At 44.0% G+C, this 19,371-nt stretch overlaps 1 protein-coding gene across 2 annotated transcripts in view; it reads right to left on the bottom strand.

The window, feature by feature from the left end:
- ZNF407 (zinc finger protein 407) overlaps positions 1-19,371 on the bottom strand; it is a 1,826,025-nt gene that overhangs the window by 674,666 nt on the left and 1,131,988 nt on the right. The window lies entirely within an intron of this gene.

Here is a 19,371-nt window from a genome sequence, read left to right on the forward strand (position 1 = left end):
CGATGGCGTGTTTGCGAGCGGAGCGAGTGTTGAGAAGGATGCAGCGGAGGTGGTTGGGTTCTCTGGTTGGTGGTTTGGTGGCTGGATGCTGGTGAATCTGCAGTTCCGGCAGGCGAAGGGCCCTTGGGTGCGCTTCGGGGTAGCTCGGTAGCAGGGGTGGTCTCGTCCGGTGTTGAGTGAGTGGAGGGTGCTGGAGCCGTAGGTTAGTCTGGCGTTGCGGGGGGCGCGGGGTCCAGGGGTTCAGGCGCTGGGCGCGGTCCAGGTGCGGATGGGCTTACCTTTGGCGCGCCTTGCGCGCGCCCGCTGCGCGGTTGCCGCTCGCCCTTCATAAGAGGCGAAGTGGGAGGGAGAAGCAGCTGGGAGGCGGGAGCGGGGCGGTCAATGGGCGAGGGCACGGGGTAGAGAAAGGAAAAAGGGGGCGGGCCGCGGGGGAGCAGAGGTGGGGAGCGTGGGGAGCACAGAGGGCAGGGGCGCACAAGGAGCGCCTAAGAAACCACAAATCACAAAGACAATAGAAATAAACAGGAGAGCAGCAACAAAATCACAGTGGGGGAGAAAAGGAATGCAAGAAAGAAACCTGGGGCACTCGGGACCTGGAGGGGTCGAGCGGCGTAGGGAGTGACCTGGGGAGTGATGGGCTTCTGTTGCATCAGAGAGCTTTTATCACATGACTTCATGTCAGCCTTATAACCCAAGTACTAAAGACAGATGTCATGTACATCAGTGGGCACTTCACGGGTTAAAACTGGTTGATTTTGGTGGAGACATATTCTTTGCTCACTGTCCTGCTTCAAATTTGGAATTCGCTAAACAAAGAGTTTTGAGCAGAGAGCCAGATCCATTTTAGAAAGTGTAGAAAAATTAGGAACATATGTCACCATGCAGGGCTGGTATCTATATGAGGCTAATTGTTCTCAATTTCAGAGGTAGGATGGTACCACCAGTGAGTCACATTGCACCACCTACTGACATGAGGTGCAGTTTCATGAACAGTTTCCAAATCCAGTTTTGGGCCTCTGGGCTTAAGTGGTGAGGCGAATTGAAGTATGCATCGGAAAAAGGTTCACTGCAAGTCCACAAACTTCCTCTTCTGAACCTCTCCACACAAAGTACTAAGAACTGCAAGTTACTTATAAATGAAAAAATAAAAATTGGATAGAATTTATCAAACCATCCATTAAGAAAAATCAACAAATATGATCCATGTAGTGCTTGTTGGGCAATGTAACCATGTTATGTCACCTTGTGCACGACCATCCAGGCGACTTTAAGATCCTGTGTCTGATGCACACAACCATGTGGAACACAGGCTGCATTCTTTTGAAGAAGAGAGGGGTCAAAGAGCAACCAAGATCAGCTGTGACGTGTTGCTTGGTAATGGTGTGTAACCACAGCAATTTGAGCAAATACCAAGCAGATAGCATTGTATTACTTTGGAAATCTTTTCCCAGAAGTTACAGCTCGCCTACCTTTTTTTTTTTATAGAAGAATAACCCTAACTATACTCTTTCAAGGGCTTTTCTTGCACATCCTGTTGTACTAATTACTACTTCGTCTTCTCCTTCCATCTCCACTCAATGAACATAACTCAATCACAGAACTTGTAGAGCGCGCTACTTACCCGTGAGGGTCTCAAGGCGCTGCGGGGGGGGGGGTGCGGGGGGGCTGCTGCTACTACTTGAAGAGCCAGGTCTTGAGTAGCTTCCTGAAGGGGAGCAGGTCCGGGGTCTGCCGCAGGTGGGTGGGGAGGGTGTTCCAGGTCTTGGCAGCAAGGAAGGAGAAGGATCTGCCTCCGGAGGTGGTACGCTGGATTCGTGGGACGTCGGCGAGGTCGAGGCTGGCGGAGCGGAGCTGGCCGGCAGGGGTATAGAAGTTGAGTCTGTTGTTTAGGTAGGCTGGCCCGGAGTTGTGGAGTGCTTTGTGAGCGTGGGTGAGGAGCTTGAAGGTGATCCTCTTGTTGATGGGGAGCCAGTGAAGGTCTCTGAGGTGGGGGGTGATGTGGCTGCGTCGAGGGAGGTTGAGGATCAGGCGGGCCGAGGCGTTCTGGATGCGTTGTAGTCGCTGTAGGTGTTTGGTCGGGATTCCCGCATAGAGTGCGTTGCCGTAGTCCAGCCGGCTGCTGATGAGGGCTTGGGTCACCGTTCTTCTGGTTTCGATCGGGATCCACTTGTAGATCCTGCAGAGCATGCAGAGGGTGTTGTAGCAGGAGGAGGAGATGGCGCTGACCTGCTTGGACATGGAGAGGGAGGAGTCGAGTATGAATCCCAAGTTGTGTGCGTGGTCCGTGGGCGTCGGTGCTGTTCCTAGCATTGTCGGCCACCAGGAGTCGTCCCAGGCAGACGGGGTGGGGGTGGGGCCGAGGATGAGGACTTCCGTCTTGTCTGAGTTCAGCTTCAGACGGCTGCTCCTCATCCACTCAGCGACAGCCTTCATTCCTTCGTGGAGGTTGGTTTTGGCGGTGTGTGGGTCCTTGGTGAGGGAGAGGATGAGCTGGGTGTCGTCAGCGTAGGAGATGATGTTCAGGTCGTGTTGGTGGGCCACTTGAGCGAAGGGGGCCATGCAGATATTGAACAGCATCGGGCTGAGGGATGATCCCTGGGGTACGCCGCAGATGAGGTTGGTAGCTTTGGAACGGTGGGGTGGGAGGCGGACCCTCTGGGTTCTGTCGGAGAGGAAGGAGGTGGTCCAGTCCAGAGCTTTTTCCCGAATTCTGGCTTCTTGGAGGCGTGTTCTTAGTGTGTGGTGGCAGACCGTGTCGAAGGCAGCTGACAGGTCCAGGAGGATGAGGGCTGAGGTTTCACCGTTGTCTAGTTGGCGTCGGATGTCATCTGTGGCGGCAATGAGGGCTGTCTCGGTGCTGTGGTTCCGCCTGAATCCGGATTGCGACGGGTCTAGGATGTTGTTGTCCTCGAGGTGGCGGGTCAGCGATATGTTGGCGATTTTCTCAATGACCTTCGCAGGGAAGGGAAGCAGGGAGATGGGGCGGAAGTTCTTGAGGTCCTTGGGGTCCACCTTGGGCTTTTTGAGGAGGGCGTTGATTTCGGCGTGCTTTCAGCTTTCCGGGAATGTCGCGAGTGCTTTGTTGAACACGTGGTGTGGGCAGGGGTCTGCTGGTGATCCCGAGTGGATGGAGTTCATGATCTTTCGTGTCTCGTCGTCAATGACATGGGCCCAGGATGTCAGCTGGTTGGGGCAGGGGGTGGGGTCAGTCACGGTTGGGTCTGGCGGTGCGTTGAAGCTGTCGTGGATGTCTATGATCTTGCGGTGGAAGAAGGTGGCCAGTGAGTCGCACAGTTCTTGCAAGGGCGGGATGTTGGTGTTGGCGCTGGGGTTGGAGAGTTCCTTCACGATGCTGAAGAGCTCTTTGCAATCGTGTGCGTTGGTGTCCAGTCGGGCTTTGAAGGAGGATCTCTTGGTTGTTCTGATGAGTTGGTGGTGTCTGCGAATGGCGTCCTTGTGGGCTGCGTGGTTGTCTGACGTGCGGTCTTGGAGCCATTTTTTTTCTAGCATTCGGCATGAGTGTTTGGAGGTCTGAAGTTCTTGATGGAGTGGTTGATGTTGGGCTTCTTAAGCGGGGCTAGGGTGTTGGCGTAGTCTTCAATCCACTGTCTGAGGTTTCGGGCGGCGATGTCAGAATCGGTGGGGTCGGTTGGCGGGTCCAGGGCTCTGACTTTTCAAGTACTTAAACATGGAACTCAGCACTATAATCAAATTAAATTATTAAGAAAGTGGTTAAGCGAGACTGCTTCTCCACCGCCTCGTACGAATAGTAATAGAAGTGACCCTGAGGATGGCAATTTGTCCGCAAAACAGTTTTCAGCCTGGCTTACCTCTGTTTTGGTCACGATTGCCGCTTTTAAGGCAACTCAGAGTGACAAGGATCTGACAACAGCTCCATGGTTCTCTGACCAACTTAGATCACTCAGACAAGCATGATGGCATCATATATATATATATATATATCCCAACAGAAAAGAGAAGCAGCAGCCATGAGGGGAAATGTGAGGAGGGGCTTTATTAAAATAGAAAACAGCAGTCTGGTGGCGGCGAATGCATTTCGGCGCATTGGCCTTCCTCAGCGCCCAACACCTGACAAAGTCTCGAACAGCCAACCTGCCGCTCGTTGTTAAAGGCGCCACTCCGCTCCTCCCCCATGCGATTCCGCTCACCTGTTGCGGTACGACTCATGTCTGAGCACCACAACCCCCAGAATGCAACATGTTTATACACTCCAGGCTGGTGCTGTGGGGAAGGGTAAAGATTGTTCCAAAGTGGTAAAATTGATCGGAGGCGAGGAAAAAAGCAGCTGGGTTTTTGAAGGCTGATGCGGGATTGTTTCATTCGAACAAAGTCTCTCCTTAGGCCCCCTCAAACTGTCAGTCCTTCAGGCAGGTCGAAAATAGAGCAGGGGCATGATGCCCTGAAAGAGGTATATTTCGACCTCAACCACTCCGATCATCCTGCGAGAGGGACGGGTTCCGGATGGATCCATAACTGGAACTGTAGCACGGAGATGTGGAGCTGACCAGAGAAATCAGGACCCTTGACGACAGGGGCTTGCTGCATGCGCTTCTGGCTGTGCGCAGAACCTATACAGGTAAGTCTCTCCCCAACAGAAAAGAGAAGCAGCAGCCACGAGGGGAAATGTGAGGAGGGGCTTTATTAAAATAGAAAACAGCAGTCTGGTGGCGGCGAATGCATTTCGGCGCATTGGCCTTCCTCAGCGCCCAACACCTGACAAAGTCTCGAACAGCCAACCTGCCGCTCGTTGTTAAAGGCGCCACTCCGCTCCTCCCCCATGCGATTCCGCTCACCTGTTGCGGTACGACTCATGTCTGCGCACCACAACCCCCAGAATGCAACATGTTTATACACTCCAGGCTGGTGTTGTGGGGAAGGGTAAAGATTGTTCCAAAGTGGTAAAATTGATCGGAGGCGAGGAAAAAAGCAGCTGGGTTTTTGAAGGCTGATGCGGGATTGTTTCATTCGAACAAAGTCTCTCCTTAGGCCCCCTCAAACTGTCAGTCCTTCAGGCAGGTCGAAAATAGAGCAGGGGCATGATATATATATAAATATATTACCTACTGGCGATAGCCAGTAGGTATATATAGTTAGGATTGTTTTCCATAGGGAAATCGCAACATTCTATTGGGAATAACTTTGGCGCCGGTTGAGGAATCTTCCTGAAATTTTCCTTAACTTTGCCTCGCGGCGCTCCGCTCCTTCCCTGAAAGTTTGGGGGGGGGGGATTCGTCAAGCGGGGGCCGAGATAAAAGGGGGGTCCCAAAACGTGTTTTCCCCATGTTAATTTCCATAGGGCGGTTTGACTCACTTTTAGCCCGAACGGCTGAATGGTTTTCCACCAAACTTGGCAAAATTGTAGGGACTGGTAGCCTGGTGTGCCTTTGCTATATCTCAAGATATGTGCTCCAGTGGTTTTTACGAAAATTAACTTTGAAAAAATATATATTGGGCTACATTGGGCTATATATATGTTAGAGCCCAAATGTAGCCCAATGTAGCCCAAAGATGGCCACCAGAGACAAAAGAGCCCAAATGTAGCCCAAATATCAGCCAGATGTAGCGCAACTATAGCCCAATGACAGAATGTCCCAGAGTGTTCTAAAGAACAACTAGAACGCTAACAGTCTTACTTATGACAAAAGTATGGCACACCTGAAGTCATCTTGATTGGAATAAAGTGGTAACACTTAATACATTTAATTTGCAAAGGAACAAAATGAGGGGGTTCATTTTGCCATAGAAATTATGATTAGTGCTGAAGAAAGAAAAATTAGGGCACATTTTGAGTGACTTCTCAAATCCTCTTATATTTCATTAAAAAAATTCTGATATGCAGTCTCCCAAGATGGCCACCAGAGACAAAAGAGCCCAAATGTAGCCCAAATATCAGCCAGATGTAGCCCAACTATAGCCCACTGACAGAAAGTCCCAGAGTGTTCTAAAGAACAACTAGAACGCTAACAGTCTTACTTATGACAAAAGTATGGCACACCTGAAGTCATCTTGATTGGAATAAAGTTGTAACACTTAATACATTCAATTTGAAAAGGAACAAAATGAGGGGTTTCATTTTGCCATAGAAATTGTTTTACCTACTGGCGATAGCCAGTAGGTATATATAGTTAGGATTGTTTTCCATAGGGAAATCGCAACATTCTACTGGGAATAACTTTGGCGCCGGTTGAGGAATCTTCCTGAAATTGTCCTTAACTTTGCTTCGCGGCGCTCCGCTCCTTCCCTGAAAGTTTGGGGGGGATTCGTCAAGCGGGGGCCGAGATAAAAGGGGGGTCCCAAAACGTGTTTTCCCCATGTTAATTTCCATAGGGTGGTTGGACTCACTTTTAGCCTGAACGGCTGAATGGTTTTCCACCAAACTTGGCAAAATTGTAGGGACTGGTAGCCTGATGTGCCTTTGCTATGTCTCAAGATATGTGCTCCAGTGGTTTTTACGAAAATTAACTTTGAAAAAATATATATTGGGCTACATTGGGCTATATATATGTTAGAGCCCAAATGTAGCCCAATGTAGCCCAAAGTTGGCCACCAGAGACAAAAAAAAAAAAAATGTAGCCCAAATATCAGCCAGATGTAGCCCAACTATAGCCCAATGACAGAATGTCCCAGAGTGTTCTAAAGAACAACTAGAGCGCTAACAGTCTTACTTATGACAAAAGTATGGCACACCTGAAGTCATCTTGATTGGAATAAAGTGTTAACACTTAAAACATTTAATTTGCAAAGGAACAATATGAGGGGGTTCATTTTGCCATAGAAATTATGATTAGTGCTGAAGAAAGAAAAATTAGGGCACATTTTGAGTGACTTCTCAAATCCTCTTATATTTCATTAAAAAAATTCTGATATGCAGTCTCCCAAGATGGCCACCAGAGACAAAAGAGCCCAAATGTAGCCCAAATATCAGCCAGATGTAGCCCAACTATAGCCCAATGACAGAAAGTCCCAGAGTGTTCTAAAGAACAACTAGAACGCTAACAGTCTTACTTATGACAAAAGTATGGCACACCTGAAGTCATCTTCATTGGAATAAAATGGTAACACTTAATACATTTAATTTGAAAAGGAACAAAATGAGGGGTTTCATTTTGCCATAGAAATTTTATTACCTATCGCCAGTAGGTATATATAGTTAGGATTGTTTTCCATAGGGAAATCGCAACATTCTATTGGGAATAACTTTGGCGCCGGTTGAGGAATCTTCCTGAAGTGTTCCTTAACTTTGCCTCACGGCGCTCCGCTCCTTCCCTGAAAGTTTGGGGGGGATTCATCAAGCAGGGGCCGAGATAAAAGGGGGGTCCCAAAACGTGTTTTCCCCATGTTAATTTCCATAGGGCGGTTGGACTCACTTTTAGCCCGAACGGCTGAATGGTTTTCCACCAAACTTGGCAAAATTGTAGGGACTGGTAGCCTGATGTGCCTTTGCTATATCTCAAGATATGTGCTCCAGTGGTTTTTACGAAAATTAACTTTGAAAAAATATATATTGGGCTACATTGGGCTATATATATGTTAGAGCCTAAATGTAGCCCAATGTAGCCCAAAGATGGCCACCAGAGACAAAAGAGCCCAAATGTAGCCCAAATATCAGCCAGATGTAGCGCAACTATAGCCCAATGACAGAATGTCCCAGAGTGTTCTAAAGAACAAATAGAGCGCTAACAGTCTTACTTATGACAAAAGTATGGCACACCTGAAATCATCTTGATTGGAATAAAGTGTTAACACTTAAAACATTTAATTTGCAAAGGAACAAAATGAGGGGGTTCATTTTGCCATAGAAATTATGATTAGTGCTGAAGAAAGAAAAATTAGGGCACATTTTGAGTGACTTCTCAAATCCTCTTATATTTCATTAAAAAAATTCTGATATGCAGTCTCCCAAGATGGCCACCAGAGACAAAAGAGCCCAAATGTAGCCCAAATATCAGCCAGATGTAGCCCAACTATAGCCCACTGACAGAAAGTCCCAGAGTGTTCTAAAGAACAACTAGAACGCTAACAGTCTTACTTATGACAAAAGTATGGCACACCTGAAGTCATCTTGATTGGAATAAAGTTGTAACACTTAATACATTTAATTTGAAAAGGAACAAAATGAGGGGTTTCATTTTGCCATAGAAATTGTATTACCTACTGGCGATAGCCAGTAGGTATATATAGTTAGGATTGTTTTCCATAGGGAAATCGCATTATTCTACTGGGAATAACTTTGGCGCCGGTTGGGGAATCTTCCTGAAATTTTCCTTAACTTTGCTTCGCGGCGCTCCGCTCCTTCCCTGAAAGTTTGGGGGGGATTCGTCAAGCGGGGGCCGAGATAAAAGGGGGGTCCCAAAACGTGTTTTCCCCATGTTAATTTCCATAGGGCGGTTGGACTCACTTTTAGCCCGAACGGCTGAATGGTTTTCCACCAAACTTGGCAAAATTGTAGGGACTGGTAGCCTGATGTGCCTTTGCTATGTCTCAAGATATGTGCTCCAGTGGTTTTTACGAAAATTAACTTTGAAAAAATATATATTGGGCTACATTGGGCTATATATATGTTAGAGCCCAAATGTAGCCCAATGTAGCCCAAAGTTGGCCACCAGAGACAAAAAAAAAAAAAATGTAGCCCAAATATCAGCCAGATGTAGCCCAACTATAGCCCAATGACAGAATGTCCCAGAGTGTTCTAAAGAACAACTAGAGCGCTAACAGTCTTACTTATGACAAAAGTATGGCACACCTGAAGTCATCTTGATTGGAATAAAGTGTTAACACTTAAAACATTTAATTTGCAAAGGAACAAAATGAGGGGGTTCATTTTGCCATAGAAATTATGATTAGTGCTGAAGAAAGAAAAATTAGGGCACATTTTGAGTGACTTCTCAAATCCTCTTATATTTCATTAAAAAAATTCTGATATGCAGTCTCCCAAGATGGCCACCAGAGACAAAAGAGCCCAAATGTAGCCCAAATATCAGCCAGATGTAGCCCAACTATAGCCCAATGACAGAATGTCCCGCAGTGTTCTAAAGAACAACTAGAACGCTAACAGTCTTACTTATGACAAAAGTATGGCACACCTGAAGTCATCTTGATTGGAATAAAGTGGTAACACTTAATACATTTAATTTGAAAAGGAACAAAATGAGGGGTTTCATTTTGCCATAGAAATGTTATTACCTACTGGCGATAGCCAGTAGGTATATATAGTTAGGATTGTTTTCCATAGGGAAATCGCAACATTCTATTGGGAATAACTTTGGCGCCGGTTGAGGAGTCTTCCTGATATTTTCCTTAACTTTGCCTCGCGGCGCTCCGCTCCTTCCCTGAAAGTTTGGGGGGGATTCGTCAAGCGGGGGCCGAGATAAAAGGGGGGTGCCAAAACGTGTTTTCCCCATGTTAATTTCCATAGGGCGTTTGGACTCACTTTTAGCCCGAACGGCTGAATGGTTTTCCACCAAACTTGGCAAAATTGTAGGGACTGGTAGCCCGATGTGCCTTTGCTATGTCTCAAGATATGTGCTCCAGTGGTTTTTACGAAAATTAACTTTGAAAAAATATATATTGGGCTACATTGGGCTATATATATGTTAGAGCCCAAATGCAGCCCAATGTAGCCCAATGTAGCCCAAAGATGGCCACCAGAGACAAAAAAAAACAAATGTAGCCCAAATATCAGCCAGATGTAGCCCAACTATAGCCCAATGACAGAATGTCCCAGAGTGTTCTAAAGAACAACTAGAGCGCTAACAGTCTTACTTATGAAATGAAATTAAATGATGATGAAATGATTACGCTCTTGTATAGCGCACGACTACCCGTAGGCATCTCGGCGCTTGCTTAGGGAACCCGTCCTGGTATTCCCCTGTGAGATACCCTGGCAGGGTGTCCACAAGGTGAAAGCCAGGCATCCCGCCGCGAGGGGCCGTAGTGAAGATTAAGCAAGCTATTGCCCAGAGTCGCAGAGTGTGACCCCGTGAGTTGAGTAGGCACTGGAACGAGAATTATCGAGTCCGTGGAATTTTTTAGCCCTAGACCCGCCGAGGCGGGGAATCGAACCCTGGTCCACGGCTGATCTCAGCTTCCAGGTCTGCTGCCTCTAACCACTGAGCCACGCTTCTCCACACTTATGACAAAAGTATGGCACACCTGAAGTCATCTTGATTGGAATAAAGTGTTTACACTTAAAACATTTAATTTGCAAAGGAACAAAATGAGGGGGTTCATTTTGCCATAGAAATTATGATTAGTGCTGAAGAAAGAAAAATTAGGGCACATTTTGAGTGACTTCTCAAATCCTCTTATATTTCATTAAAAAAATTCTGATATGCAGTCTCCCAAGATGGCCACCAGAGACAAAAGAGCCCAAATGTAGCCCAAATATCAGCCAGATGTAGCCCAACTATAGCCCAATGACAGAATGTCCCAGAGTGTTCTAAAGAACAACTAGAACGCGAACAGTCTTACTTATGACAAAAGTATGGCACACCTGAAGTCATCTTGATTGGAATAAAGTGGTAACACTTAATACATTTAATTTGAAAAGGAACAAAATGAGGGGTTTCATTTTGCCATAGAAATGTTATATATATATATATATATTCACTGAAAAAACCATAGGTTTCAGGCCTTATATAGTTAGGAATCAGCATTTAAAAAACCTTTGAAATTCACTGAAAAAACCATAGGTTTCAGGCCTTATATAGTTAGGAATTAGCATTTAAAAAAACCTTTGAAATTCACTGAAAAAACCATAGGTTTCAGGAGTTATATAGTTAGGAATTCGTTTTTAAAAAGCCTTTGAAATTCACTCAAAAAACTATAAGTTTTAGTGGTGTTATAGTTAGCTGGACATTTTACTCATACAAAACCAATGAAATTGCTCCTATATAGTCAGTTGTACTAACTATATTTTGCGCACCCGCAATCCACTGCTGATGATGTCACATATTAGATCATTCATGACATGGTCAATGACATCACTGATGACATCTCAAATGACATCACTGATGACATCATCCACGTGACAATCACATACACCTTTTCATACACTATTACAATTTTTCATCACTGTTTGTAAAATACAGAGTATCATATTTAAATCCATTGTCACAGCAATACAAGCATCTAAAAATCCACTCAGTGATTCATAGATGTATACACACATCTAATCACTTACCTATGGATTCACTCATACATGCTGTCAATGAACAATAGAACACTATCAAACATACTTATACATCTATATCGACATTAAACAACAGCAAGCATCCTATTCACATATGAAGTCATCCTACTCACTTATGCAAACAATGGATCATACTTACATATTTACTTAGCAAAACACTTATACAAACACCACTTCTTCTATTCATTTAGATAGTAAGTCATACTTAGTGAATTATAAAATCATTATTACAAGTATACAGTTATCCATACAGTCACTCAAACAATCATTGTGTCTTATGTATACTTATTTATATACAACTGACACATACTCTGCCTTTTATTTTTCTAGTTTGTTGGACCTGTACCTTTGAGAAATATATTTCCTCATCACCACACCCATAAAGAGATTCCCTCACCCAAACTGTTAGAACATGTAGTTTTAACTTCATATATCTACTGAATCAACTATTCACACATCTTTGGACAGTCACACACCCCCCACCGAACCACACACACTTTCACACTCACATACAAATACTCAGTTAACTAATCAATAACTAATATAGACTTTCACATAGCTACTAACCAACTGTAGAATAAGTTTACACAACAACTGACAAAGTGATACAGATATTCACACAGTTTAGTCACTATCCACTATATTTAGTGAGACATTATAAATTGGTCAAGTAAACAGTCAATTACACTGCTACTAAATCCTCCATCCAAATATTTATTTATATATATCCACTCATTCTTCAATGTAAATTGCTATATATATAATGCATATTTAAATAACGAAGCAAACCACATTCACTGGATGATGTCATCAGTGATGTCATCAGTGATGTCATTTGAGATGTCATCAGTGATGTCACTGACCATGTCATGAATGATCTAATATGTGACATCATCAGCAGTGGATTGCGGGTGTGCGAAATATAGTTAGTACAACTAACTATATAGGAGCAATTTCATTGGTTTTGTATGAGTAAAATGTCCAGCTAACTATAACACCACTAAAACCTATAGTTTTTTGAGTGAATATATATATATATATATATATATATGTATATATATATATATATATATATATATATATATATATATATATATTATAATATATGTGGAACCTTGTTTAGGGGTTACAAGTTAGCAATTAGAAAAGAAAAGACTCATTTTTTAATAACAAAATCAATGCCTCTAACTCCTCTAGAGAGCTGTTTAAAATTATATGTTTTATGTCTTCTCCTAAAACTTTAAATAACTTGGATGGGACTCAGGAATTCGGCTTACTACTTACAGTCAATAATTTAACCATTTACTCAGAATTTGAATCCATTAATAAAGTAATACAGAATTCCGTAGACCCTTACTCACAGGGTAATCCAGACTCCTGGGCAATCAGAGAAAGAAAGTTGGAGGATTAAATGTTTTAAAAAATAAGAGAATAAGGAGAAAGCTAAACATAATATACAAATCAATATTTTTTCTGAGTTATCAATTTGATGGACATGCATATATATAGGAATGAAGTTTATTCAAAATGCAAGATTGATTTAATTCAGAAGATAACAGATTGTGTCAAGGAAAGATAATTAGTGGTATCTGTCCTACAATTAATATATACAAAAAAACTGTACCGTGGGCATCATTGTTCCTACTTTTTGCTTTATTCCCAGATGTCTTTGGGTTATTGGGTTCCCCTTGTTTATATTGTGAGTAAAGACTTTGGCATTCAAATCACCCACCAATACTAGATGTGTGCACTACTCTCTAAACATAATGGTGGAGATAAAAACAAACAGATCCTTCAGTAGGTGAGCATGGGAGGGGACTGGGGGAATGTAAGCATTTACAATTAACAGTGAGCTTATATTTCCTTGGTCCTTTTTAAAAACTATCTTGACCGCCTGTATTAAATTAGAGATCTGGGAAAAACCTTCATACACCCAACTGGAGTTGGGTCTAAGAACTGGAGTTGGGTCTAAGCAATATAGCTATGCCTCCTTTCGCGTGTCCTCTATTCACAAGGAATGCAGGGCGTCTTAACACAGTATATATTCTTCTATAGACCAGTTCTTTACCGTCTAAGTTTCTTGAATACATATTATATAAGCTTTCTGTTCTTTCAGAAATAGCAATTTAGTTGCATCAGTGTATATGCCGGCTGCATTCCAAGAGATTAGTTGGAGACCCTTACAAAGGATAATTCTTAAACCTCAGTCCAGTAGAGTTATTGGTATTGAGAGCCCTTGCCACCCAGCTCCACTTCCTGTAGACTTCATCTATAGTCTGCATCTGTTTATTCTCTCTCACTACGCAGTGAGACTTTCCTACCACCTTCTTCAAAAGAGATCTGCATTTTGTATTCTTCCTTACAAAAAGGGATTTCTGCTGGAGGGAGGTCCGTGAAGATGTTATAAAAGGTCTCTCCTTCTATGGAATGAGGACATTAATCCCTCGACATAGCAATTCATCACTGTTCAAGATGATTAGGTAAGAGATTACCCTAGAATGGAAGGTCACACTAGCTCCTCCGTGGCTACCATAATTTAAAACTTGAACCGTATCAAGGTCACTACTCTGCACTATTTGAAAATCCGGGATGTCTAAAAAATAACCTAATAAAAAGGACCTATACAGATATAAGTCTTGGACAAAAATAGACAACAAAATTAGGGACAGGGGCACTGCCATTGGACGACTAGCCAAGATAGCCCCCCTGGGCCCTCTCCCATTAGGATTATAAATAACATTTTCCCCTAATGTGGAAGAAAATAATGCAAGATCAGGGTTCAAGTTATGAGATATCGATATTACTGGGCTGGAAGCTGGTGTGTTTTCTCCTTGTGTATCTAGTATTTGAACATGGGTGTTCTTTGGTGGCGACAAAGAGACTCTTGTATAGCTTCAGCTTGCACTTGTCCTTCTTCCCCCCTTGCTGCAATCAAGGTGAAGTACATGGTCCAATTTAAGTCAAAGCTCAATCTCTTTGTTCTTTTTTTATTTATTCTGCGGAGCTTTTTCCTCTTTGACATTTTCTGCAGGTGGACATTTTTGTTTTTACTATTGATCTTATTGTCCTCCGCTACAGATGGTTGGACTATTGTATCCTTACTTTTAAGGAAAATAGGAAAGACACTCTTTACCTTACTCTCTTTTGACACATTGGGACAAGGGGATGACGATGGCAATAGCGCAGAGCCCTCAAGCAAAAAAAAAAGCTGGTCTTTTCCAAATAGAGCCACGTTTTCCTTCCACTTTTTTTTCCTACTAAAAGGTGCAGCAGCCTGAGTACTGGAGTCCCTGCATCTGACATTTAAAGCAGCGTTTACTTGAGGTAATTTGATTGGAATTGAACTACAGCGATGATGTTGAAGTTGAGTTAAGCATTTCCCTTTGGGAAGTACTGACATACTAGAGGTAGCAGAAAAAGGTGGGGAGGTTTTTCCATTCTGAAGTCTTTGGTCCCAAATGACAGATTTAGTCGAGGATGTTAAAAATGAATCCAAACTATGATCAGTGTTGGACACCGATTTTTCCATCTAGGTCAATATTGAGGACAGAACTTTTTCCAGGCAATGCAAAGATTCAGAGAGCACAGCCCTATTCCCTGGTTGGCTACTTGGTAAGTGTGGACTCAGGAACAAATCTGAAGTGTCTGATGCCCTTGAATTTGCTATTGAGATTCCACTGGGGTTACTAGTAAAGAGCTGCATCTTGATGGAGGGACCAATATGTGTATCCCTTATGTTTTCCCCTATGTTTGATAAAGATGGAGTATCAGTAAGTACTTTAGCTGGCTGAGGGCCTTTCATGGCCAAGTCCATCTTGATATCTGGGAGGGTAAAATCGTCCAATAGAGGGCCTTCCTCCCTGGTTTCAATACTTATTTCAACGTATGGCAAAATCTTGCTATTTCCAGGTACACGAGGAACTAGGTTTGACCCACTGAGCATTTCTATATCCACCTGAACCTTATCAGGCAGCACTTCAGCCTTGTTCTTAATAGCTGCCGTTTTATTTGATCCTGCCTCTCTCTTTTAGAGAAGGAGGTGGACATAGCATAAAAACTTTTTAAGGTATTTATCGTGATTTACTTATTTATTAAAGGATTCTCTTAGTTTTTTTGCAGGCATTATAAAAACCAGTTTCCCAGAACGCAGCTTCTTGGCAGTCATGTCTCTACCCTTAGCTACACTATCACTGGCTTTAATCTCAGCCAGGTGCAGTTTCTTCAGCTTTCTTCCTGGGTAGAATTTTAAAAGGACAAATTCAATCAATAAGTACTACCTAAGCGGAAGAGAAAATGCTATATTATCTGAGATAAATCCTTAAACATGAAGTCAGAGTCTTATTAGGGTGATATGTATTTTAGTATGATCTCCCCAAGACCAAGGACCAAGAGGGAGAGTAAAGATGCGGATCCACTGCTGGACCAGGCCGCACCGATCTAAAGCCAAGCGCTTCTACGCCAGTAGAGAGGGTTGCGGGTTCCAAGCCTTGTTTGCAGACCCAATAAAGATTAAAACTCGTGGAGAGAACACTTTGCCCTGGGCGTAGCCTGTTCTATATTACCAAGAACTCCTCAAAGGTGAGCTGGACACATCCGCAGAGTGTCTTTAAAATTCCACTTCTCAGGACTTATGCCTGGTGGGCTTGGCGTTTGTAGCATATATTGTGCAGAGAATCCAGCAGTGGGAAAGAAAGGCACAATGATGTCTTTTGCCCTAAGTACCACTTGTACCCCTAATGCAGTTGACTGTAGCTGACGGTGGTTGACAACACGGTGCAGTGCCCCTTAGTAGGTCGGGTCTGAACTCACCGAGCTATACAGCCACACACAGCTGCAGCCATTCTCACTTAGATGCGTAAAAATATGATACAATATGTGTTGTCTTTGCCAGTTGCGGGTTGAAGAAAGAGCATTACCAGCTCACTGTGAAGAATTGTTTTTCCTTTACTCTCCCACATGCGCAAGAGGTTGGAATCCAATGTTCTCTTTAGTTGAAAGAGAATCGGAACCTGCACAGGGTTCTAGAACAATTTTTTTTATATGTTAACCCCAGTGTGTTGAGGGGATAAGTAAAGGAGGGAGGTGGGCTCAGAGCGAGAACTCACCGGGCCGACCGCAAGCAGCGCCCAGACATAGCTGGGGCGCTTACACGATGGTCCGGGACACACACTCAGCAGGTGGCAGCTGCTACCACTGTGCTCTGGCCTTACCTCGCCTCCCGCTCAGTGCTGCTCTCGCATCCCAAATGCCAAGCGCAGAAACTTCTCTACTCTTTCTACGGACCGGTCTGGGCTCGAGCCTCCGGCCTCAGATTTGCTGCCCACAGCCTGTACACCTCCCACACTACCTCAAAGCAGTGGCGGTGGCACAGCGGGGGAGAAGCTCTAGCAACGGCGGCCCGCTGGCTGTGACATCAGACATCACGTAACGTAGCGTCTCCGTCTCCAATCTCCGTCCGTCCAACACCTACAACAACATGCCTGTACAACTAGGCAGTAAACATTCAGCGCTGAATCTTTTGAAATCATTCCTAACTGACAGAACACAAATAGTAACCAATTGTCAGTGTAAATCAAGTTCCCTTGCATTTCCATGTGGGGTATCTCAGGGATCTTCCTTAACCCCTGCATTATTCAATCTATATGTATCCCTTTAGCACCTTGGCTGCTTGAGTTGATCTTCTGCTGTGCTGAAGGTCAATAGAAACGGGTGTGGTCATGACGAGCTCAGCTCGTCATCAGCACACGAGCACTGTGCTGCATGACGAGCTGAGCTCGTCATGAGCATGGAAGGGGTTAGATAAACTGATTTGACCCTTTGGCTTATAGGCCATTCATATGCGGACAAAACACAGATAATTGTGTTTATTACAGATGGCCGTCAACTTTAATAACTGCATTGAAGGTTATTGCTACTTGCATGAGGGATAATTGTCTGAAATTAAATGCAGATAAAACTGGGGTCATTATTTTGGAGGTCAACTAGAGGCAGCTAGCCAGTGTGTGCGGTGTCAACACCCCCATCACTTGTAAGTATTGGATCGTGAATTGGGTTGGTGAGGTATGTAAAACTATATAAGTTAGAATTAGGCATTTTGTGGCATGTGTCAAGGTCCCTCCAATAAGGCAGACCACTCATTGTCTGTGTAGAGGTGTGACAAATACGCCTCCCAGCGATGTTGCAAAATGAGGTGTTGTGGAACAGTGTGAGAGTGCAGAGTGTCAGCCAGCCAGTGTGTGAGGTGTCTGTGCCCCCATCACTGGAAAGTATTGGATCAGGTGATGGGTTGGTGGCTTGTGTTTATGTCACCCTATGTTTTCCCAGTGTAGCAATCAGCGAATTATGGAGCGAAAACTGGCCTGGTGACAGGCCGTCCTCTTCCATCAGTTTTTCATATGACGTCAGAGTGCCATCTCTTTACAGGTTTGCGAGTTTGCGCAAGCCTGCAAGATGCCATACTGTCATTTTTGCTGTCTTCGTTGGTCCAGTAGCCATAGGCGTACCTAGCAACGCCAACCCCAGAGCGTAGGGGAGCATGTGATTAGTGAAGCACATGCATCTACGAAAGCATCAAAGCGACAATCCTTGTAAGAGGGATTATGGTACCTGTGTTTTTGCGCATGGGTGAAACAAGTGTGCAATTGCAGGTGGGCTCCAACCAGGTGAGGATGTGGCTATCTCAAACAGGTGTAGGCCAACCAGCCACTGGGCTATCCCATTGGATCTGGGCAGCTATGTAATATCGCTCGAAGTGTGTGGCAGCTAAGCCCCCTCTGTCTGTGAGAGGGCAGAGCTTTGTTAGGGCCACCCTGCATCTCGATTTATGCTCAAGTCCCTAACCTGTTGATCGAGTATTGGAAGATGTAGATAGGCAGATTGGTAAAACATATATATAGGAGGCGGGGCAGAACCCCCATTTTTAGTAACGCTGACTGTCCCATCACAGCAAAAGGATGTATGTTAAATTAATGTGGCGTTGTAAACAAACAAAATAGCAATGCTCCTGTTAATATGTACTGAAAAGCCGAAACTGGAAGGTGCTACATTTGTATTCGAGTTACAGGTGTCTAAAAAGCAAATGTATATAAAGCCCTTGACATTAGTAACACTAGCAGATGCTTCCAGTATACTGGAAGAAAGAATTAACAAGAAAGAATTACACAATCAGCTTGAAACCAAGTCAGGAAAGACATTTGCCACGTGGCCTTTCGTTCATCAGCATGCATTTGCTCTAGGAGAAATCTTTACAAGACCTTCTACAGATTTGGTGTTGCCCCTTTTGCTAAAAGTGATCTGCAACAGCAATTTACTGTATGCTTTTAGTCAATCTCACAAGATGGTCCAATCACCCATGAGTGTGTGGCGTTCAGATTCCTTAAACTAGACTTTAATCACAACAGAACTCTTTAGAATGTCTCAACCAGAGGATAGTGATGAAGCAGACAACAGAGATAACAAGAAGGATCCTCACGCAGGTATTGTCCTCCGTTAGACCCAGTTAGAAGATAGATCACCCACTGCTTCGTCCAAAATCTCAGTGCAATACATCATAAACAAGATCGGATTATCCATCCTACTGAAATGTGATATAAGTTGTAAGACCTGCCACCCTTTCAGCTGTTTCATATAAGTGGCAAACATATTTTTTGATTACACCATCAGAGATCACTAAATTATTTATCTCTCGACTCTGACAAGCTTCTCATTGCGAGATCCCACAATTCTTTTAATTCCAACAAAGGGCTGAACTAGTCTCACCCACACCACCACCTATGCGAGTGAATGTGGGAAAGGAAGGAAGTACTCAGCATGTCAGAGGTTGCTAATCGTTTGAATGTGAACGTTAAGTGAGGCAGGCTGGGCGTGTGTGTTCTAAAGAGGTTGCTTATGGAAACGCCAGAGAAATTGAGTTGTGAAATTAAAGGGCACAAAGCTCTGTGATCACAAACAAATATGAGCAATCCATAACCCCGCTCTCTATCCATAATACTTGCTTTAGCTTAGCAAAATATTTGACACAGTAATACAAGCCCGAAAACAAAATGAAAGCTTCGTGTGCTGTCTCATATCAGTTTGAGAAAATATGCTTCAGTGTCCAATAATTGGACACCTGACCTTTGCAACTCAATATTTTTCAGCCACTTAAAAAGTCAAGGAGA

The sequence above is a fragment of the Lissotriton helveticus genome, chromosome 4_1 (genome assembly GCF_964261635.1).
Source record: "Lissotriton helveticus chromosome 4_1, aLisHel1.1, whole genome shotgun sequence".
Lineage (NCBI taxonomy): Eukaryota > Metazoa > Chordata > Amphibia > Caudata > Salamandridae > Lissotriton > Lissotriton helveticus.